We start from the raw sequence: 9,897 nt of genomic DNA on the forward strand, positions 1-9,897 counted from the left end.
TAACATAGGTTTTGTATTTAGGATACAATAACATAAACTACATCTAACACCTACAAAGGATGTTTCAGCAATGTTTTAAGCCCATGACCACTATTTATCTTTATTAAGGTAGACAATTGAGTTAATAGAAAACAATAATTGAATAACAAATAGATTAATTAATCAATTGTCAGATTAGTAGTTGAGAGGCAAGATTTGCAGGTCCATATATGTGAAGGGTATGCCAGCGTGCACGGACGTACGCTCACTCTCACGAGCGGTGACATAAGCTGAGTTTTCCATTGAAAACAATAGGGACCCGTCCGTGCAAGCTGGCGTACGCTCAGATCTCCGCAAGAAGTCGGTGGGAAGACGGACGAAAGACGTCCGTAAACGGCGCCGTACGCTCAGTTGTACGCCTGTTGTCGGAGTGCAAGGGCTGGGCCGTCCGCGTACGTTGCCGTACGCTCATTTGTACGCCACTCCCCTTCTACGGTATTTCTGCCCGTACGTAAGCGGCTGATTTGTGGGTGGACCTAACCCTAACGGCCGCGTACGGCTAACGTGCGGTAACGGCGAACGTACGCACGTTTGGCCGCTCCGATCAGAATAACCTCCTATATGTAGTGCTGTATGCACAGCTGTAGGATTACATGTTATATGTAGTGCTGTTGGCACAGCTGTAGGATTACATGTTATATGTAGTGCTGTACGCACAGATGTAGGATTACATGTTATATGTAGTGTTGTGTGCACAGATGTAGGATTACACGTTATATGTAGTGCTGTGTGCACAGATGTAGGATTACACGTTATATGTAGTGCTGTACGCACAGATGTAGGATTACACGTTATATGTAGTGCTGTATACACAGCTGTAGGATTACATGTTATATGTAGTGCTGTACGCACAGATGTAGGATTACATGTTATATGTAGCGCTGTGTGCACAGATGTAGGATTACATGCTATATGTAGTGCTGTAGGCACAGATGTAGGATTACATGCTATATGTAGTGCTGTAGGCACAGCTGTAGGATTACATGTTATATGTAGTGCTGTGTGCACAGATGTAGGATTACACATTATATGTAGTGCTGTGTGCACAGATGTAGGATTACACATAATATGTAGTCCTGTATGCACAGCTGTAGGATTACATGTTATATGTAGTGCTGTTTGCACAGCTGTAGGATTACATGTTATATGTAGTGCTGTATGCACAGATGTAGGATTACATGTTATATGTAGTGCTGTATGCACAGATGTAGGAGTACATGTTATATGTAGTGCTGTGTGCACAGATGTAGGATTACATGTTATATGTAGTGCTGTATGCACAGATGTAGGATTACATGTTATATGTAGTGCTGTATGCACAGATGTAGGATTACACATTATATGTAGTGCTGTGTGCACAGATGTAGGATTACATGTTATATGTAGTGCTGTACGCACCGATGTAGGATTACATGTTATATGTAGTGCTGTATGCACAGCTGTAGGATTACATGTTATATGTAGTGCTGTTGGCACAGCTGTAGGATTACATGTTATATGTAGTGCTGTACGCACAGATGTAGGATTACATGTTATATGTAGTGTTGTGTGCACAGATGTAGGATTACACGTTATATGTAGTGCTGTTTGCACAGATGTAGGATTACACGTTATATGTAGTGCTGTACGCACAGATGTAGGATTACACGTTATATGTAGTGCTGTATACACAGCTGTAGGATTACATGTTATATGTAGTGCTGTACGCACAGATGTAGGATTACATGTTATATGTAGTGCTGTGTGCACAGATGTAGGATTACACATTATATGTAGTGCTGTGTGCACAGATGTAGGATTACACATAATATGTAGTCCTGTATGCACAGCTGTAGGAGTACATGTTATATATAACCTATTGGCCCACAATCAGAGAACGGCCAGTCATTTGACAGGTATTTTAAAAAACTAATACCCGCCAGTCCGCCACTGCACTGCCCGTCCCGCAGTGCTGCCGATCACACCGCCCGGCCAGGTCAGCACTCGCCGGTGCCGCCAGCTATTTAAAGCGTCAGGACCCGCTGCCCGCTCCGGCATCCCCCTTATGAGCGCTGCCCGCCCCACTGCTCCCCCGGTGTCTGCATGCATATTCCTGTCAGGTGGGCAGGCATATGCATACCGGGAGGTCGGACGTGATCTTATGTGCTGACCGCCCGACCTCCCTGATCCGGTCCGATGCGCACGGGACCGCGTATCGGATCAGATGTCACACACCTGCGATTTTGGGACGATTTCACCCGGTTATCGGCCCAAAGTGCCGAAATCGAATGAAATCGGCCCAAAATCGCATAGTGTATGGGGGCCTTAAATGTGCCTTATATATGCTAAATCGGATGTGATTCATCGCATGTAAGCCCGGGGTGCTGCAGACGGGGGGCGGCAGCCTAAAAGATTCCTATTCAAAAGACTGTGTGGCCACCGGGAGCTCTGTCAGCCAATCAGAGGTCTGCTATTAGAATAGGATTTTTCAGTGTTCCCCGCTCCCCGCCGCACCCCGCACTGTGTCGGATGTGATACATGGCCGGTGCTTACGGTAACATTTCACCACATTCTGTTCTGTATTCTATAAAGGTTTAGCTGGAATATGTTATAAAATCTCAGATAACCATAAATCTGCTGAACTTTGTGCTCACACTACATTTATAGACAACAGTGAACGTCGGTGACAAGGACACGGTTACATGGCAGCTGGGTCACTCACCTTGTTATTATTCACATAAAGTAACAACCCTGAGTGCCAACGACCAGAGGGCAGCCGCCCGGAACCTGCTGTAACATTGGCTGGTACATATGTACTATCGGTGGCAGGGCACATCCCCAGCCCTGCTCCCCTCTCATTTCCCATGTACATACTCCGCATGTCAACCAACAGCACAGCCCCCCTTCCTTACCACTTGAGCCAACTCTGTCCTCTGGTTTAAAAATGTCCCTTCCAAAATGGCCGCTGCACTCCTCTATCAACCATAGTAACTGTCCCCTATGAGGTGGACTCGCCGGCAGGTGTGGATCCTTTATGTGAATTTTGGACAGTGATGCAGTCCCACCTCTGCAACTGCCACTGGCAAGGAAGTCCAGGAGCAGAGCATTGTGTCCCTCCTGGAATGGGTTACGTTGGGAGGTATGCAGTGGTAGCAGTAGCACCGCCAACCCCCATGGACCACAATTCACCAGAGCCTCAGAGCTACTGCTGGGTCTGTGGGGCTAATGTTATGGCACTAGTCCTGGCATCCCTAAAACCCTTGTTTCTAAAGCGATGTTTGGGGGTCTATGTTCTCTGCATGTGCAGAATGGGTCAAAGCCCCTGGTTTGGGGTGGAGTGGGGGTGTCACGTGACACCATTCTTCAACCAGGGTGAGTCACCCAACATTTCGATGGCATGAGGGGTTTTCAGTTAGCATTGTTAGACCCCAACTTCCTGGACCGGGGTGTCCAGATAACAGACAGCCGGCACAAACTTTAGCTTCAGCAGGTGGCTGGTGCCTGAATCCATCGCGAATCTCCACCAACGGTCGCAATCTGAAACTGCGTTCTCAGATGCAGGACTCGGATCTTGCAGACAGTTCTGTCTCCTGCAGTCGCTTCCTCTTGCTGCATTAGAACGTTAATGACGCGAAACTGCACAGCCACAAACGTTACAAAACTGCGGCTGCGCGTTCCAGCAGAGGCTGGAGCTGTGGAAATAAATGCCTAGACAAATTGGAAGGGTCAGCACCACCGATGCAGATTGCGGCGACACTTCAGAAGGGTCAGCACCACCGATGCAGATTGCGACGACACGTCAGAAGGGTCAGCATCACCGATGCAGATTGCGGCGACACGTCAGAAGGGTCAGCGCCACCGATACAGATTGCGGCGACACATCAGAATGGTCAGCACCACCGATGCAGATTGCGGCGACACGTCAGAAGGGTCAGCACCACCGATGCAGATTGCGACGACACGTCAGAAGGGTCAGCACCACCGATGCAGATTGCGGCGACACGTCAGAAGGGTCAGCGCCACCGATACAGATTGCGGCGACACATCAGAATGGTCAGCACCACCGATGCAGATTGCGGCGACACGTCAGAAGGGTCAGCACCACCGATGCAGATTGCGACGACACGTCAGAAGGGTCAGCGCCACCGATGCAGATTGCGACGACACGTCAGAAGGGTCAGCACCACCGATGCAGATTGCGACGACACGTCAGAAGGGTCAGCACCACCGATGCAGATTGCGGCGACATGTCAGAAGGGTCAGCGCCACCGATGCAGATTGCGACGACACGTCAGAAGGGTCAGCACCACCGGTGCAGATAGCGGCGACACGTCAGAAGGGTCAGCACCACCGATGCAGATTGCGACGACACGTCAGAAGGGTCAGCACCACCGATGCAGATTGCGGCGACATGTCAGAAGGGTCAGCGCCACCGATGCAGATTGCGGCGACACGTCAGAAGGGTCAGCACCACCGATGCAGATTGCGGCGACACGTCAGAAGGGTCAGCACCACCGATGCAGATTGCGACGACACGTCAGAAGGGTCAGCGCCACCGATGCAGATTGCGACGACACGTCAGAAGGGTCAGCACCACCGATGCAGATTGCGACGACACGTCAGAAGGGTCAGCACCACCGATGCAGATTGCGACGACACGTCAGAAGGGTCAGCACCACCGATGCAGATTGCGACGACACGTCAGAAGGGTCAGCACCACCGGTGCAGATAGCGGCGACACGTCAGAAGGGTCAGCACCACCGATGCAGATTGCGACGACACGTCAGAAGGGTCAGCACCACCGATGCAGATTGCGGCGACATGTCAGAAGGGTCAGCGCCACCGATGCAGATTGCGGCGACACGTCAGAAGGGTCAGCACCACCGATGCAGATTGCGGCGACACGTCAGAAGGGTCAGCGCCACCGATGCAGATTGCGGCGACACGTCAGAAGGGTCAGCACCACCGGTGCAGATTGCGACGACACGTCAGAAGGGTCAGCACCACCGATGCAGATTGCGACAACACGTCAGAAGGGTCAGCACCACCGATGCAGATTGCGACGACACGTCAGAAGGGTCAGCACCACCGATGCAGATTGCGACGACACGTCAGAAGGGTCAGCACCACCGATGCAGATTGCGACAACACGTCAGAAGGGTCAGCACCACCGATGCAGATTGCGACGACACGTCAGAAGGGTCAGCACCACCGATGCAGATTGCGACGACACGTCAGAAGGGTCAGCACCACCGATGCAGATTGCGACAACACGTCAGAAGGGTCAGCACCACCGATGCAGATTGCGGCGACACGTCAGATGGGTCAGCACCACCGATGCAGATTGCGGCGACACGTCAGAAGGGTCAGCACCACCGATGCAGATTGCGGCGACACGTCAGAAGGGTCAGCGCCACCGATGCAGATTGCGACAACACGTCAGAAGGGTCAGCACCACCGATGCAGATTGCGGCGACACGTCAGAAGGGTCAGCACCACCGATGCAGATTGCGGCGACACGTCAGAAGGGTCAGCACCACCGATGCAGATTGCGGCGACACGTCAGAAGGGTCAGCGCCACCGATGCAGATTGCGGCGACACGTCAGAAGGGTCAGCACCACCGATGCAGATTGCGACGACACGTCAGAAGGGTCAGCACCACCGATGCAGATTGCGACAACACGTCAGAAGGGTCAGCATCACCGGTGCAGATTGCGACGACACGTCAGAAGGGTCAGCGCCACCGATGCAGATTGCGGCGACACATCAGAATGGTCAGCACCACCGATGCAGATTGCGGCGACACGTCAGAAGGGTCAGCATCACCGGTGCAGATTGCGACGACACGTCAGAAGGGTCAGCACCACCGATGCAGATTGCGGCGACACGTCAGAAGGGTCAGCACCACCGATGCAGATTGCGGCGACACGTCAGAAGGGTCAGCACCACCGATGCAGATTGCGACGACACGCCAGAAGGGTCAGCACCACCGGTGCAGATTGCGACGACACGTCAGAAGGGTCAGCACCACCGATGCAGATTGCGACGACACGCCAGAAGGGTCAGCACCACCGGTGCAGATTGCGACGACACGTCAGAAGGGTCAGCACCACCGATGCAGATTGCGGCGACACGTCAGAAGGGTCAGCACCACCGATGCAGATTGCGGCGACACGTCAGAAGGGTCAGCACCACCGATGCAGATAGCGCGCGACACGTCAGAAGGGTCAGCACCACCGATGCAGATTGCGACGACACGTCAGAAGGGTCAGCACCACCGATGCAGATTGCGACGACACGTCAGAAGGGTCAGCACCACCGGTGCAGATTGCGGCGACACGTCAGAAGGGTCAGCGCCACCGATGCAGATTGCGGCGACACGTCAGAAGGGTCAGCACCACCGATGCAGATTGCGGCGACACGTCAGAAGGGTCAGCACCACCGATGCAGATTGCGACGACACGTCAGAAGGGTCAGCACCACCGATGCAGATTGCGACGACACGTCAGAAGGGTCAGCGCCACCGATGCAGATTGCGGTGACACGTCAGAAGGGTCAGCACCACCGATGCAGATTGCGACAACACGTCAGAAGGGTCAGCACCACCGATGCAGATTGCGGCGACACGTCAGAAGGGTCAGCACCACCGATGCAGATTGCGACGACACGTCAGAAGGGTCAGCGCCACCGATGCAGATTGCGGCGACACGTCAGAAGGGTCAGCGCCACCGATGCAGATTGCGGCGACACGTCAGAAGGGTCAGCACCACCGATGCAGATTGCGACGACACGTCAGAAGGGTCAGCACCACCGATGCAGATTGCGGCGACACGTCAGAAGGGTCAGCACCACCGATGCAGATTGCGGCGACACGTCAGAAGGGTCAGCACCACCGATGCAGATTGCGACGACACGTCAGAAGGGTCAGCACCACCGATGCAGATTGCGGCGACACGTCAGAAGGGTCAGCACCACCGATGCAGATTGCGGCGACACGTCAGAAGGGTCAGCACCACCGATGCAGATTGCGGCGACACGTCAGAAGGGTCAGCATCACCGGTGCAGATAGCGGCGACACGTCAGAAGGGTCAGCACCGCCGATGCAGATTGCGGCGACACGTCAGAAGGGTCAGCACCACCGATGCAGATTGCGGCGACACGTCAGAAGGGTCAGCACCACCGATGCAGATTGCGGCGACACGTCAGAAGGGTCAGCACCACCGATGCACATTGCGGCGACACGTCAGAAGGGTCAGCACCACCGATGCACATTGCGGCGACACGTCAGAAGGGTCAGCACCACCGATGCACATTGCGGCGACACATCAGAAGGGTCAGCACCACCGATGCAGACTGCGACAACACGTCAGAAGGGTCAGCACCACCGATGCAGATAGCGGCGACACGTCAGAAGGGTCAGCACCACCGATGCAGATAGCGGCGACACGTCAGAAGGGTCAGCACCACCGGTGCAGATTGCGGCGACACGTCAGAAGGGTCAGCACCACCGATACAGATTGCGGCGACACATCAGAAGGGTCAGCACCACCGATGCAGATTGCGACAACACGTCAGAAGGGTCAGCACCACCGATGCAGATTGCGACAACACGTCAGAAGGGTCAGCACCACCGATGCAGATAGCGGCGACACGTCAGAAGGGTCAGCACCACCGATGCAGATTGCGACAACACGTCAGAAGGTCAGCACCACCGATGCAGATTGCGGCGACACGTCAGAAGGGTCAGCACCACCGATGCAGATTGCGGCGACACGTCAGAAGGGTCAGCACCACCGATGCAGATTGCGGCGACACGTCAGAAGGGTCAGCACCACCGATGCACATTGCGGCGACACATCAGAAGGGTCAGCACCACCGATGCAGATAGCGGCGACACATCAGAAGGGTCAGCACCACCGATGCAGATTGCGGCGACACATCAGAAGGGTCAGCACCACCGATGCAGATTGTGACGACACATCAGAAGGGTCAGCACCACCGATGCAGACTGCGACAACACGTCAGAAGGGTCAGCACCACCGATGCAGATAGCGGCGACACGTCAGAAGGGTCAGCACCACCGGTGCAGATTGCGGCGACACGTCAGAAGGGTCAGCACCACCGATACAGATTGCGGCGACACATCAGAAGGGTCAGCACCACCGATGCAGATTGCGACAACACGTCAGAAGGGTCAGCACCACCGATGCAGATAGCGGCGACACGTCAGAAGGGTCAGCACCACCGATGCAGATTGCGACAACACGTCAGAAGGTCAGCACCACCGATGCAGATTGCGGCGACACGTCAGAAGGGTCAGCACCACCGATGCAGATTGCGGCGACACGTCAGAAGGTCAGCACCACCGATGCAGATTGCGGCGACACGTCAGATGGGTCAGCACCACCGATGCAGATTGCGGCGACACGTCAGAAGGGTCAGCACCACCGATGCAGATAGCGGCGACACGTCAGAAGGGTCAGCACCACCGATGCACATTGCGGCGACACATCAGAAGGGTCAGCACCACCGATGCAGACTGCGACAACACGTCAGAAGGGTCAGCACCACCGATGCAGATAGCGGCGACACGTCAGAAGGGTCAGCACCACCGATGCAGATTGCGGCGACACGTCAGAAGGGTCAGCACCACCGATGCAGATTGCGACAACACGTCAGAAGGGTCAGCACCACCGATGCAGATAGCGGCGACACGTCAGAAGGGTCAGCACCACCGATGCAGATTGCGGCGACACATCAGAAGGGTCAGCACCACCGATGCAGACTGCGACAACACGTCAGAAGGGTCAGCACCACCGATGCAGATAGCGGCGACACGTCAGAAGGGTCAGCACCACCGGTGCAGATTGCGGCGACACGTCAGAAGGGTCAGCACCACCGATACAGATTGCGGCGACACATCAGAAGGGTCAGCACCACCGATGCAGATTGCGACAACACGTCAGAAGGGTCAGCACCACCGATGCAGATTGCGACAACACGTCAGAAGGGTCAGCACCACCGATGCAGATAGCGGCGACACGTCAGAAGGGTCAGCACCACCGGTGCAGATTGCGACGACACGTCAGAAGGGTCAGCACCACCGATGCAGATTGCGACAACACGTCAGAAGGGTCAGAACCACCGATGCAGATTGCGGCGACACGTCAGAAGGGTCAGCACCACCGATGCAGATTGCGGCGACACGTCAGAAGGGTCAGCACCACCGATGCAGATTGCAGCGACACGTCAGAAGGGTCAGCACCACCGGTGCAGATTGCGGCGACACGTCAGAAGGGTCATCACCACCGATGCAGATTGCGACGACACGTCAGAAGGGTCAGCACCACCGGTGCAGATTGCGGCGACACGTCAGAAGGGTCATCACCACCGATGCAGATTGCGGCGACACGTCAGAAGGGTCAGCACCACCGATGCAGATTGCGGCGACACGTCAGAAGGGTCAGCGCCACCGATGCAGATTGCGGCGACACGTCAGAAGGGTCAGCACCCCCGACGCAGATTGCGGCGACACGTCAGAAGGGTCAGCACCACCGATGCAGATTGCGGCGACACGTCAGAAGGGTCAGCACCACCGATGCAGATTGCGACAACACGTCAGAAGGGTCAGCACCACCGATGCAGATAGCGGCGACACGTCAGAAGGGTCAGCACCACCGATGCAGATTGCGACAACACGTCAGAAGGGTCAGCACCACCGATGCAGATTGCGGCGACACATCAGAAGGGTCAGCACCACCGATGCAGATTGCGACGACACGTCAGAAGGGTCAGCACCACCGATGCAGATTGCGACAACACGTCAGAAGGGTCAGCACCACCGATGCAGATTGCGGCGACACGTCAGAAGGGTCAGC

Source organism: Crinia signifera, chromosome 5 (genome assembly GCF_055691185.1).
Source record: "Crinia signifera chromosome 5, ASM5569118v1, whole genome shotgun sequence".
NCBI classification, from domain to species: Eukaryota; Metazoa; Chordata; class Amphibia; order Anura; family Myobatrachidae; genus Crinia; species Crinia signifera.